This window comes from Rhinatrema bivittatum, chromosome 5 (genome assembly GCF_901001135.1).
Source record: "Rhinatrema bivittatum chromosome 5, aRhiBiv1.1, whole genome shotgun sequence".
In the NCBI taxonomy this organism is placed as follows: Eukaryota; Metazoa; Chordata; class Amphibia; order Gymnophiona; family Rhinatrematidae; genus Rhinatrema; species Rhinatrema bivittatum.
The window spans coordinates 292420956-292433860 of record NC_042619.1 but is presented as its reverse complement, the minus strand read 5'-3'; the positions used below and the strand labels follow the sequence as shown (position 1 = coordinate 292433860).

Genomic DNA, 12905 nt, shown 5'->3' with positions numbered 1-12905 from the left:
AGGATTAAATCCTTTCTAAATGTCCCTGTTAACATATTTCCTGCTGTAGCTAAAGCTACAGTTTCGAAGAGAAAGATTTTTCTTGTTGCGTCCTGGGAGCATTGTTTTGGTTAAATTGCCCCTGTGTGTGATTAAATTGCAGGGGGGGGGGGTCAAATATATTTTTGACCCCCCCCAAGAACTGTCTCACTTTATAATTCAGAGGCAATCCTCAATCCCCTTATTAAACTCTTCTATGTCAACTGCTTCTCATTATTATTATTTGAAACCATTTTTATTGATTTCAATAAAATCCGTACAATCTACATATTAAACAATGTTCCAGAAGGGGTTGGACTCTGCACCCTCTCTGGACCCAATCTTATAATTTCTCAATACAACCCAAAATATTTCCCCCCCCCCTCTTCACCCCCCTCCCCGCTTCCCACCCCTCCAACCCATAACAGTTCAGAGTATGTCAGGAAGTCCAATCACATGATCCATCTTGTGTAGCGGAGATCAGGACAAATTGTCTCACCAAAAACAGGATTCAGTCATTAAGGATTAAGTTTCGTGAACAGTGCGGCAGAGATTGTATATAAGGGTTCCAGGTCAATAGAAATTGTTTCCGTAGCTTAGGAGATGCTTGTGAGCTTATGTCATCCATACACAGCATATGATGGAGTTGATTGCGCCAAGTCCAAAAGGAAGGTCCGTCTGATGCTCGCCAATTCATCAAAATCACTTTCTTTCCCACAAGGCATGCTTTTTGGACAAATAGGCGAGGTCCCCTTCTCAATGGCATACTGGGAAACTGGCCAAAAAGAAAAAGCAAGGGAGGGAAACCCCCAATAAGGTCATCACATAGGAGGCAATTCGACCCCAAAATCGTCTTATGGGCAGGGCATGCCCAAAAAGAATACGACAAGGCTCCAAGAACTGTCTGACATTTTCCACAAAGGGCTGTTGGCAAAAGACCTGAACAACATGCAAAATGCATGGATACATAGGCCGGTCTCAAAAATTTATATTGCATTTCACAATAGTACATGTTTACCGTGAGTTAAGAAACTCACCCAAAGCATGCCTGTAGAACTGGTTCAGTAAGATTAAACACACCGTCTCTATTCCAACGATCAACCAGAACAGCATATGGTTCCTGACATGTAATATGTTTAAGCTTTTTATAGTATTGAGATAGAGACGGTGGGTGCTGCTTGTCAAAGCCCAGTATATCTGATGCTGGTGCTGCTTGTCAAAGCGCGTGTATCTGAGGGTGAGGCCTGAAGCTAGTGATGTATCTGAAGATAACTAAAGACCTGTTCAGGGCCCAACTGATACGTAGTGCGGAGCTCGGGAAAGGGTAGTAATTGCCCTTCAGTATTAAGTAAATGCCCCAAGTAGTAATGCCCTTGGCCCTCCATTGTCTGAACCCCGCAGTGTGGGATCCCGGGCTGAAATCAGCATTCCCCTGAATAGGTAATAAGTATGCACATGAATGAGGTATCTTCAAGATCTCAGTCAGCGACCTCCATGCTAAGCGTAAAGGTTTTATTGAGAGAGAATGGATTAAAAATGGGGGGATGGAGGCGGAGGGAGCCTGGAGAAAATAGGGCAGTGCCCAAGGGGTCACCAGGGCCTGTTCGGCCGATTTGTGGACATAATCAGAGTGGTCCAGCAACCAATCTCGTATGAGCCAGAGGTTCCCTGCCAAATTATATAGCTTTAAGTCCAATACACCCAAGCCATCATCTCCCCAACGATGGCTTGGGTGTACTGGACTTAAAGCTATATAATTTCAGTGGTATCCTGGATTTACCTCCTCTCCAAAAGAACTTACGGAGCTCCTTGTTCAGAGAGCAGAGATCAGTAAGACGGAGCGATAGTGGTATGTTTTGAAGCAGATAGAGCCACTTAGGTAGCAATATCATTTTAGATAAGTTAATCCTGTCCCCTAAAGAGAGAGGTAAATTCCTCCACGTACGGCGTTTTTCTAGGGTATTCTTAAGGATATTTGTTATATGTAATTGCCTACAAGCAAGCTTATTCAACTGTTCTCTGTAAACCGATTTGATTTACATATAATGTAAGAAGATCGGTAGAGCCACATTAGAAGTATATAAATTAATTGGAGAATGTGAGATAATAACCCCCAAATATCGAAAAGATCCCTCCGCCCACTTCAGCGGAAAGGTTCCTGGCCAACGTTCTTGAAGAGAGTCAGGAAATGTTAGAGCCTTCGACTTGGTATAATTAAGCCACAGACCCGCAAAATGACCAAATTCCAAAAATAGTTGCATAAGGGACGGGAGTGAACCATGTGGGTTAGTCAAAAATTGCATAATATCATCGGCAAAGGCCGCATATTTAAACACCTTTGATTGCATCTTGATGCCTCTAATCCTGGGAGAATTTAAAATAGATAATAATAGAGGTTCAAGTTGCAAGAGGAATAGCAAAGGCAATAATGGGCAGCCTTGCCGAGTACCTCGAGAAATTGAAAATACCTCTGAGTGCGACCTATTGGCTAAAAGAATAGTAGTAGGATCCTTATATAATAGCCATAATGCATCATAGAACAAACCATCAAAACCCATTTTCTGCAGTATGCGAAATAAATAGCTCCATTCCACTCTATCAAAAGCTTTCTCTGCATCAAAGCTAATCAAGAGATATGACTCATTTCCATAGCCGCCAATATCTTTCGGATATTAGTCAACGCATATTGTTTATGGACAAACCCCACTTGATCCGGCCCAATCAATGATGGTATCACATCCGCTAGTTGGTCCGCCAAATTTTTGCCATTAGATTTTGATCAGCATTGAGCAGAGAAATTGGTCTATAGGAAGGCAGGGACTGTGCATCTTTTCCGGGTTTAGCAATGAGAGTAATGTGGGTCCCTATTGGTGTGGGCAGGGTATTCCCCCATTATTATTAGATCAGAAAATGTACGGGTCAATATCGGGCTCATCAGATCTTGTAGGGTTTTATAAAACTCTGCGGTGTAGCCATCAGGGCCAGGAGCCTTGAAATGTTTAGCTTACTTAATAGTGGACTATACTTCCTCATCCCCAAAGGGACGATTGAGCCAGGCCTTTTGTGTCCCAGTTAAGTTTGGTAAGGTAAATTTAGCACAAAATTGATCACAAACCTCTGAATTCCAGCCTTCAGAGGTATAAAGGGCAGAAAAAAATTGTTGAAATTGAGGAAGGATTCCTTTTGGGTCGGTAATTAAGGACCCTCTAGGATGGAGTGCGAATAGCCGCGATATGGCGTGAACGGCGAGCCGTTTTAATAAGGTTATTTAGGAGTTTCCCTGACTTAATACCACATTGGTGGAGGTGAAATTGATAGTAAAGAAGACTCTTTTTGGCCCATTGGTGGATTAAGGAGTTGACCGCCCTTTGAAGCGTACGGTAACTGTCCCTGTCAGCCTGAAGATTTGAGAGAACCAGACGAGCTCTGGCAGCAGTCAGTTGCTTACTTAGTGCAATTAGACGCTTATGTAGAGTCTTACGTCTGTGGGCCACATAGGATATTATATCGCCTTGTAGCACTGCTTTTGCAATATACCAAAAGAGCACTGGGTTAGACATGTGGTCTTCATTAAGACTCGCGTAGTCCTTCCAGTGAGTTCATAAATAATCCTGAAAGTTTGCATCGTCTGCCAAAAAATATGGGTATCTCCAAAGGCAAGATGGGCACTTTGGGGGGGGAGAGCTTTAAATCCAACCATATAGGGCATGATCTGAGATAAGGATATCGCCTATGTACGCATCATTAATCTTTTCAAACAAAGGGCTATTGACAAAGAAATAATCCAGACGTGACCATGTGTCATGGGCACGAGATAAATGTGTAAAGGCGTGTTCAGTAGAATGCAGTACACGCCAAGCATCCACTAGGTGCAGGGCTTGCTCCATACGCATCAAACCCTTACTGGCTCCTTGATCTCTGGGAGTGGCCTTAGATTTATCTAATTGCAGATCTCTAATGGCATTAAAGTCACCTCCCAAGACAATGAAATCATTAATGTAAGGGAGCAATAGGCACTGTAATTCTCTAAGGAATGTGGGAGAGTAAGTAGTAGGAGCATAGACATTGCATAATATCAATTGGGTGTCATATATCTGAGTTACTAAAAGAATATACCGTCCTAGAGGGTCCTTAATTTCTTGTTGGATTTGAACAGGTAGTCGTTTATCAAATAATATCGCCACTCCCGCAGACTTAGAAGAAGCAGAAGCATAATAAACTTCACCTACCCAACCTCTGCACAGCTTTCCGTGCTCAATATCAGTGAGGTGCGTTTCTTGGAGAAAGGCAATATCAGTCTTGTTCTTTTTAAGGTGGCTCAGAATTTTTGACCTCTTAATAGGAGAGTTTATGTCGCAGACATCCCAGGATAAAATTCTAGTACCTTTATCAGAAGCAAGTATGAGAAAAAGAATGAGACATGAACAGTAAAATCACATCGAGCGCGCAGGAGCCGGGGCCTCTGCACGATTTGGTTTCATAGATTTGGAACAATAGATCGCACCTGCTAGACAACATGAAATTTAATTGAGTCAACATGGTTTCCCCCCCCCCCCTGTTCCCAAGATCCCATTACCAGGCCCTCCCCCCGAACCTCCCCAACCTCCCCAATACTTTCTTCCCAGTCTCAAAGGTGGTCACCACTATGCACACAAACGCCCACCCTCCCCCTCTCCCCTTTTCTTCCAGCCCCATCCACAGCTAACATGTTGAGAACTTGAGGCATCCGCTGAAACATAGCAGAGCCTAAAAATAGAAAGTAATCATACACTTCATGGTGCAAACTGAAATTGAATATTGAAAACAGTACTGTTAACCTATGTTGTATACACGCCTCACGGCCTAAGACTCTGTAGCCTTATCTTTTGCTTAAGGTAGTCCGGATTAAGCCTCATTTGTAATATAGAACTGCAATCAGAGAGTACAAGGTTTTGGCGTACTACCAGATCATCACAGCTAGTCATAGTCAAATCCTGTTCAAGAATCGGGTTTCTCTTTCTCTTTCTCTTTTTTTGGCTAATAGCGACGCCATCACACCTACCCGTTGAAGGGGCTGACACAGTGAGGTCTGTTAAGCCGCTGAAGTTGTAAAAAGTAAGAAATTGCGCTGTGGATGAGGCTGGATCATGGAGGGTCGGTGCTGCGAAGGGAAATCACATCTTTCCCTTACACTGCATCACGTGATCTCCCTGCTTCTCATAATGATGGCTAGTATGTATGTTTTGTTGAGTTTCACTAATAGAGCTCATTCTTTTTTCCTTTTCTTTATTGTTAAAATGTAATTCTCTCTTTTTCTGTACTCGCCCCCTATTTGTGGGCTAAAGATTGGTTGGAAAAATGTTTTTATAGAGCTTGAAATTTATTCCGGTTTTAGTTTTTCTTTGTTTCTGTACACAAATTATTTCTTGGAATTATTGTAGAAGCAAAAAATAAACATAAAAAAAACAAATTTGGCCCAGGAGGTGGTTGCGTATGCCCTATATCCATTCCTGAGTCAGCAGAGTTCAGTCATCTCTCAAATCAACATTAATTTATCATATCATTACCATGGGCTGATGACTCTCTTCCCTTCCCATTCTGCACTATTTCCTGGACTTGGGTAAATAAGGAAGAAACAAACCAGCTTAACTTGAAAGTGTACTTTCTGTGTCTAAGGAAATGCGCATCCCTTTAGGTTTTCTGGTAATCCCCAAATATTGAACACTTGCTTTGAGCATAATGGTTCACAAATTAATGATCAATGTAAAGCTTGTTATGCTAATTTGTCATTCAAGCTGTTTCAACTACACTTTGTCCCCAAGTACGATACAGTGCATTCAGAAGTGATAAGAAGTCTTCTATTTTCCCTCCTTTCCAAGCTGATGCTTGTGCACTTCCCAAAGCATTCTTGGCTTTACTTCACTGTATGATATTCATGCTGTCACCATCTAACGTATGGTAAAATACAATCTAATAAATAAAAAATACAACCAGAAATCCTAACCTACAGCCTCTCCCACTCGCATTAGGAAGGAAACGGGTCAGATTTTTATTACACAACTAAAATAACAAGAATATAAAACCCTCCTCCCTAGAAAACAAATGCCTTCCTTCATCTCATTGCTCATGATTTATCCCATACTGATGCCTCCCAAAGGGGCAACCCACACCCGCAGCAGGCCTTGTTGGGAGCCACTCGTTCCTGTATCATTCAGACACTGCCCACAGCTTCTAATACCTTTTTTTAGGGATGTGCAGACAAAAAGTTTATGTTCATAAGTCCATAAGTCGAAAAGAGGGGTCAATTTCGGTCAATATGGACATATGGAGAATTCCATAAGTTGAGTCTATGTCCATACGTGCACCGGTTCCCTAAATAAAAATTTAAACCCCTCACCCTCCTTAATCCCCCCCCAAGACTTACCAAAATTCCCTGGTGGTCCAGCGGGGAGTCAGGAAGCCATTCCTCTATTCCTTTGCGAGGAGCACGTGACGTCCGCGTCACGTCGGAGTGACGCGGCCGTCACGTGGTCCACCGCGGTTCCGCTCCCGGACCCCTCCTTGGACACAAACGGAACTTTTGGCCAGCTTGGGGAGGTCAGGAGGCCCCCCCAAGCTGGCCAAAAGTTCCATTTGTGTCCAAGGAGGGGTCCGGGAGCGGAACCGCGGTGGACCACGTGACGGCCACGTCACGTGCTCCTCGCAAAGGAATAGAATAATGGCTTCCTGACTCCCCGCTGGACCACCAGGGAGTTTTGGTAAGTCTTGGGGGGGATTAAGGAGGGTGAGGGGTTTAAATTTTTATTTAGGATCGATCGCGATTTCCAACGTATTCAACATAGCTATGTTGAATAAGTTGGAAATCCGATCGTTTTCGCCTCATCACTTTTTTAAGTTAAAAAAAAAAAAAAAAGTAGCGTTTTACATATAAGTTCAAAACGAATGCACACCCCTACGTTTTTTAGACGAGAGAGAGAGGAATTAACTCGGAGCTGAATGTTTGCTTTTCTGCCTGTCCTAGCGACTCAGAAATGTTCCATCCTGCAGACACTCGCAGGTTTTCCCAATCTCTGGACATCTTCTTATTTATTTTATTTTATTTTTAATTTTTATATACCGAAATTCCTGTATCAGATACAAATCAATCCGGTTTACATGGAACGATAAGTTGCCCTGGTCTGAGAGGTCCGACCGGGGCTTTTTACATGGAACAGTGAACAGTACGTTTCCGTATTTTATACAATTAATGAGTTTAACATTGCATTTAACGAGTGAAACATAGAGATTCCGTATTCTGTAACTTAACAAAATTAAACATTGAGTATGATAATAGCAGAATGATAGAAATAAAATAAAATATAACTAGAGAGTAAATAAGTATAGTATTAAATAAATATATATAGTATAGGTGTTAAAGGGCAATTAAATAACTTGAGAGTAAATAAGTATACTATTAAATAAATATATATCGTATTGGTATTAAACGACAATTAAATACAAGATAACATAGGTTTGCAGGTGGGGTTAACAAGAAAGGAGGGGGGGGGGGAAGGCAGGGGGAAGGAAGGCAGGTGGATGGATCTTCTTGTCCGAAGGGCACAGAAGGGGCCACCTTGCCCAGCTTCCACCATCTTAGGTGATTCTTGGGAGGTCTGCTTGCAAATCCAGAGTGTCCCCAGCACCTGAGCTTCCTCTCTGTGCCTAATGTTAGGGACATTCTTCATTTCTGATTTCTGTTTTATTTTACATAGGAATTTACCAGTGTTTTATTAGACCAAACAAACATGGAGAAAATCAATGTAAAAAATTACTTCTCATTTTTCCAGAAAAATATCTGAGGTTATCTTGATAGAAACCAGGACAGTTTAAAAAAATGAAACAGATTAGGAAACTACAGCAGGGATTCCCAGACATGTTATGAAGAGAGTCATATAATATTCAAAATCATTGACAGGCCTGGATGAACACTGTAATGACTTCTTCCCTCAGCATCTCCTGCCTTCCCTCCCTGCTTTCTCCAGCATCTCCCATCTCCTCTCAGTCCTTCCCCCTCTTCTTTTCCCCCTTTCTCCTCAGGATTTCCCCTCTCTTTTACCTCCCCCCAGCATCTCCTTTTGTTCATTCCCACTCCTAATGTCCTCTTCTCCTCCTCTCCTCCCAGAAGGGCTCAGGGCCTTCTGCCTCTCTGCCAAGCAGCAGCTCCGGTGATAGGCTTTGACCTTTCTTCCCCAAAACAATTCTGGGATGAATTCCGTGCCGCTCCAGCGGTTCTCCTGGCCTCCCTTCTCCACTGCTACTCCAGCAGGGGAGCTCGAGCTCTGGCGGTAGGTTCGGTCTCCCTCCTCCCGCAGTGTGGGCAAGCAGTCGTGGCTGAAACATGCAAGTACGTGTTGCTCCCACACTTTTTTTTTTGCTGAATATAGGGTGCAGGGCCAATTTCCGTGCAGGTTCCACGGCCAGTCCTCTAGGACTCAGAGAAGATGTCAGAAAGCATTGTAGACCTGCCGTTATGTTTGTGAAACTGGAGTGAAAATCAAATTGAACGAGTTTTCATCCTTGCAAAAAAACCTGGGAATTTATTGGTGAAAATCAGTTTAAGTTGAAACCGAAAGACCTTGCACTTAGGGTTGCCAACACACTGACTTTAGATGGTTTAAGAACATGCTGATCCAATTCTGGTTTTACCTGCATGGAGTTATGGTCTTCGTTTTTGTCAGGGAAATCAGAGCTACATCTCTATGCGTGCAGCAGAGTAAAACCAGGACTGGACCAGCTTGTTTTAAAAATAATAATAATAATGGAGCCAGTTAGTCACCCCATGACCATAACCAAGAATGCAGCATTAGTTCTTTTTCAACTGTTTGTTAAAGAAAAGTCAAAGTACAATACCATAAAAGTTTGAAACTAGATTCTGGAAATGTGTATGTGACCGAGGAAGAGGGACACAGTTTACCAAGTTGAAATTTTGTGAGGGTTTTGTTTTGGGTTTTTTTTACCTTTTGAGTGTAGATATTTGTATTTTGTATGACAAGAAGTAAGGCATATATTGGGCAAAAGTAAGAAAAGTCATTCTAGCTTCTTCTCATTGTATTTTTAAATGGATTTTCTTTTGGTTATTTCATAGCTATGTGGTCACTCACTGACTTCACACCGCCAGGGACAGCTCAAGGTAATCTGTCTGAGGCGAGGGATGAGATGGCACTCCGCCCGCCCCACCCAGGCACAGCACAGCTTAAATTATCAGGAACGGCAAGGGAAAGGTCTCTTTTTAGTCTGGCCCTTTTGGTGATTTCAAATGCTGTGGAAGGGGGAAAGCAAGGGTCAGAGTTCACAGAAGAGTGGCAGGTGTCAGTGATAATATTTCTAGGAAGTGGCACCCCACCACTCTCCCAGGAACCCAAAAACCTGCCTCCCACCTATTATCCAGCATAAGTGGGAGACGGGTGAGTGAGGCACACTCTCTCCGTGCAAGGGCATTAAGGCATCATAGGCGAAATATACAGCCTTGGGCCCACGGCCCCCTCCTCTCCCCCCAACACACACACACACACACACAATTAAAAACTCTGCATTTATAATAACAAATATCACAACCCAGCAATAAGCACACTTGGAGTGCATATTGTACTAGGCCTATTGTAATGTATGTTGGGTGTGGGCTTTGCCCTCAGAAAGCCCAGAGTAAAATGAATTACAATTACAATATAGCAAACCTCTCATACTAAAAGAGCACTAACTGCCAGCACTCAAATAGTACGAACCCTAACTATGAAAAGGTAGGGCTGCTAATATTACACCAGGCCCTAAACACCAATACACTTCCTATTAGGAAAACAGAACAAAGCCAGCTAGTCATAGATCCCTACACAGAAACTGCACACTAGCAGAATACCTCGTCGCGATCACACATGCAGAACACATCAGACCTTCACCAAATACAGAATAAAGAGACTATCAATTATAAAAAGAAACAAGTAGACAAAAACGGAACTGGAAATTGCAACAAGCCAGACTGTATACAGTGAAAAAATGGAAAAATAGTATTCTTCAAAACAATAAAAACAAGGAATATAAAACATCATAATAGTAAAAACATACTAATAAAAAGAAAACATATTTCAAAAAACAGCTGATGAATACAATAACTGCCAATAGTTAAAAACTCATAGAAAAATTATAAAACATTTCTGAAATAGCAAACACATCAAACAACACCCAATAATTAAAATTAATAAGGATAAAAAACCCTCCCCTTTCCATACCTGGGAACTTTTGACTTCCAATCACCCTGAGATTGTTGTGGATTAGTGCAGGGGCCAGAGACTGGGATCCTTCTCCTCTCATATATAAAACACACACGTACATTCTCATTCTCTCTCTCTCTCTCACACACACACACACACACGTTCTTTCACACCACACACAGGCTTTTTCATGCACACACATTCACAGATGCTCTCACACACATACATAGATACTCTCATATATGTATGCTCACACACACACATGCTCTCATATATTCACTTTAGCTCATACACACAGACACACACACACACACACATGCTCTCACGAGCTCTTTTACACACATACATAGATTCTCTCACACATGCATGAACTCATATGCTTTTTACACACAGGTGTTCACATGTTTTTACACAAATACATAGATGCTCTCATATGTATGCTCTCACACACAAATGCTCTTACATAATGCTTTTTCATACACATGCTCACACATGCTGTTTCACATACACACACACTCTCTCACATGCACTCTCACACATGCATGATCTCATATGCTCTTTTACACAAGTGTTCACATGTGTTCACACAAATACATAGATGCTCTCATATGTATGCACTCACACACACACACGCTCACCCATGCTTTTTCACACACACATGATCCTTCACACACACAAATGCTTTCTCATATGTACACTCATGATCTCTCTCACACACACATACACAATCTCCTCTACCTCTCACAGGTGTCTTTTTCTTTGGGCTGTAGGCACAATGAGCTCAGCAGGTAATCGGCAGCATAATTTCCTTCTACTGCCAGCAGATGCAGGACATCCTCCATTCTTTGGCTGCTGGGGGTTGGGCTCCGCTGGCGGCCCTCCAGGCCTCCTTCCATCTTCACTGCTGGTGGGTTGGGCTCCGCCAGCAGCCCATGGGGCCTTTTCTCTTTTTTTTTATCCTCATGGGCACGCCATTTTCCTGCGCCGCCACAGGGCTCCATATTGATAAAACTATTGGTGGCAGGGTGAGGCAGCCGCTGGAGAAGCGTTTTGGGGATCATTTTTTGCTGCTCCAAAAGTTTGCCACCTGAGTCGACTGTTTCACCCTGAAGGGGTCTGAACGCTTCAACCTGACAAAGGACTTCATGTACCAGAATTCCCTGCTTCATGACGGGTTTACTTACAGTCTGCAATACAGCTGTAATTAGGACATTGAGAAACTCTCTGTCAGCACATTGCACATTTTCATTTTTTTGGCTTCGCTGTTCTTATTCTCTGATAAGCTTTCACTGCTGTAACCTAGATTAGAACAATGGATGTATTATGTGATGGGCTGTATTACTGCAGACTCGCAAATTCCTTTCCAGAACTGCAAGTCCCAGCAGCCTCTCCTGCAGAACATGGGAGAAGTTTCACGAAAGTTCCAGGGTGTCTAGGGAGGGGGTCAGTAGCCCCTTCAGCCGGAATATGCTTGCTCAGCAATGCTTAGAACGCATGTGTAAAAGATAAGAACTGTAAAGTGCATAAGAGTCTGCTCCTGAAGGGGAGGGGCATGCAGTTGTACTGAGCCTTTGTCTTAGCTGCATCTTGCTGGCAATAAAAGTCTATCTTTACGGATCAGTTGTCTGGACCTCCTTACTGACTAAAAAGAGACGGTTACATTTGGCGAGCCTCAGCCAGGAGGTACCGGGGACGCTATTTTAGCCCCCCAGTTGGTCCAGGGGATTTTGTGGCGGAGTGATCCCCCAGACTTGCCTGGTGAGTGGCCACCGCTGAGTTCAGTGATCAGGTATCTGAGGGGGTCATTCCACGGAGATCCTCTGAGACCTTTGGGCTGGTGATCCGGGAAGAAGGCTTTCATGACGTTCGGAAGAACCCTGCAGGCGAGTATTATGGGAATGATGGGAAAAGTGAAGAATAGCTAAAAGAGTAGCAAATAACCGGTCCATCCGTGAGGGGACCGAGGGGGCTTTGATCACACCCAGGCGGTGGTTTGGTAGGAATTGCATTCCGAAAGCCACGCGCATAAAAAGAGGAAAAAGAAGTAATGCATACGATAGTGGGAATAGGTTTCTTGTTGTGTGAAAGAGAGTGAATGGCCTCGCAGTTCTAGGCCGGGCTGACCGCGTCCTAGTCGGGGCGATTGTGACCCTTTTGTGTCTGACGGGTACGGACCCCTTACCTATCCGTCTTCCCTTCCCTCCTTTGTCTGTGAATTCTATCCTGATGGGAGGGGGGCGGTTCGACTCCATTAAAAGTCATGACGGAACACTATAGGGAAGTGTTCGATAGACATAAATGTACAAAGCCCGGAATGATTCAACGATGCACCCATAGGTGGCCCAGTTTGTGTGTAAATTGGCCTCCGGTAGGAACTTTCGATTTCCAAACGGCCACAAGGGTCCAGAATATAGTTATACGAGAAGGGAATCCGGGTTGCCCTGAGGATATACCATACATAACTGCTTGGATTGCAGTTATTGAAAATCCTCCGTCGTGGGCAAAGAAGTTAGTGGAGGGAGCCGCCCTCGTAATGGTGGCTCAGGCGCACAAAATGGGGAACTGGAAGTCCCCATTATTAATTAAGGATTGTAATGTATGTAACTGCTATCTGTGAATTGCAAGCACATGTACCAGGGATTTTTTTAATTGTTTTAATTGTTT

At 43.2% G+C, this 12905-nt stretch overlaps 1 long non-coding RNA gene across 1 annotated transcript in view; it reads right to left on the bottom strand.

The window, feature by feature from the left end:
- Positions 1-443: 443 nt before the first annotated feature.
- LOC115092803 overlaps positions 444-12905 on the bottom strand; it is a 19498-nt gene continuing 7036 nt past the window's right edge. Inside the window, exons 2-3 of the long non-coding RNA XR_003857085.1 lie at positions 4248-4402; positions 444-793 (exon numbers count right to left, since the gene is read on the bottom strand). This is a non-coding gene — a long non-coding RNA (uncharacterized LOC115092803). The remainder of the gene's footprint in view (positions 794-4247; positions 4403-12905) is intronic.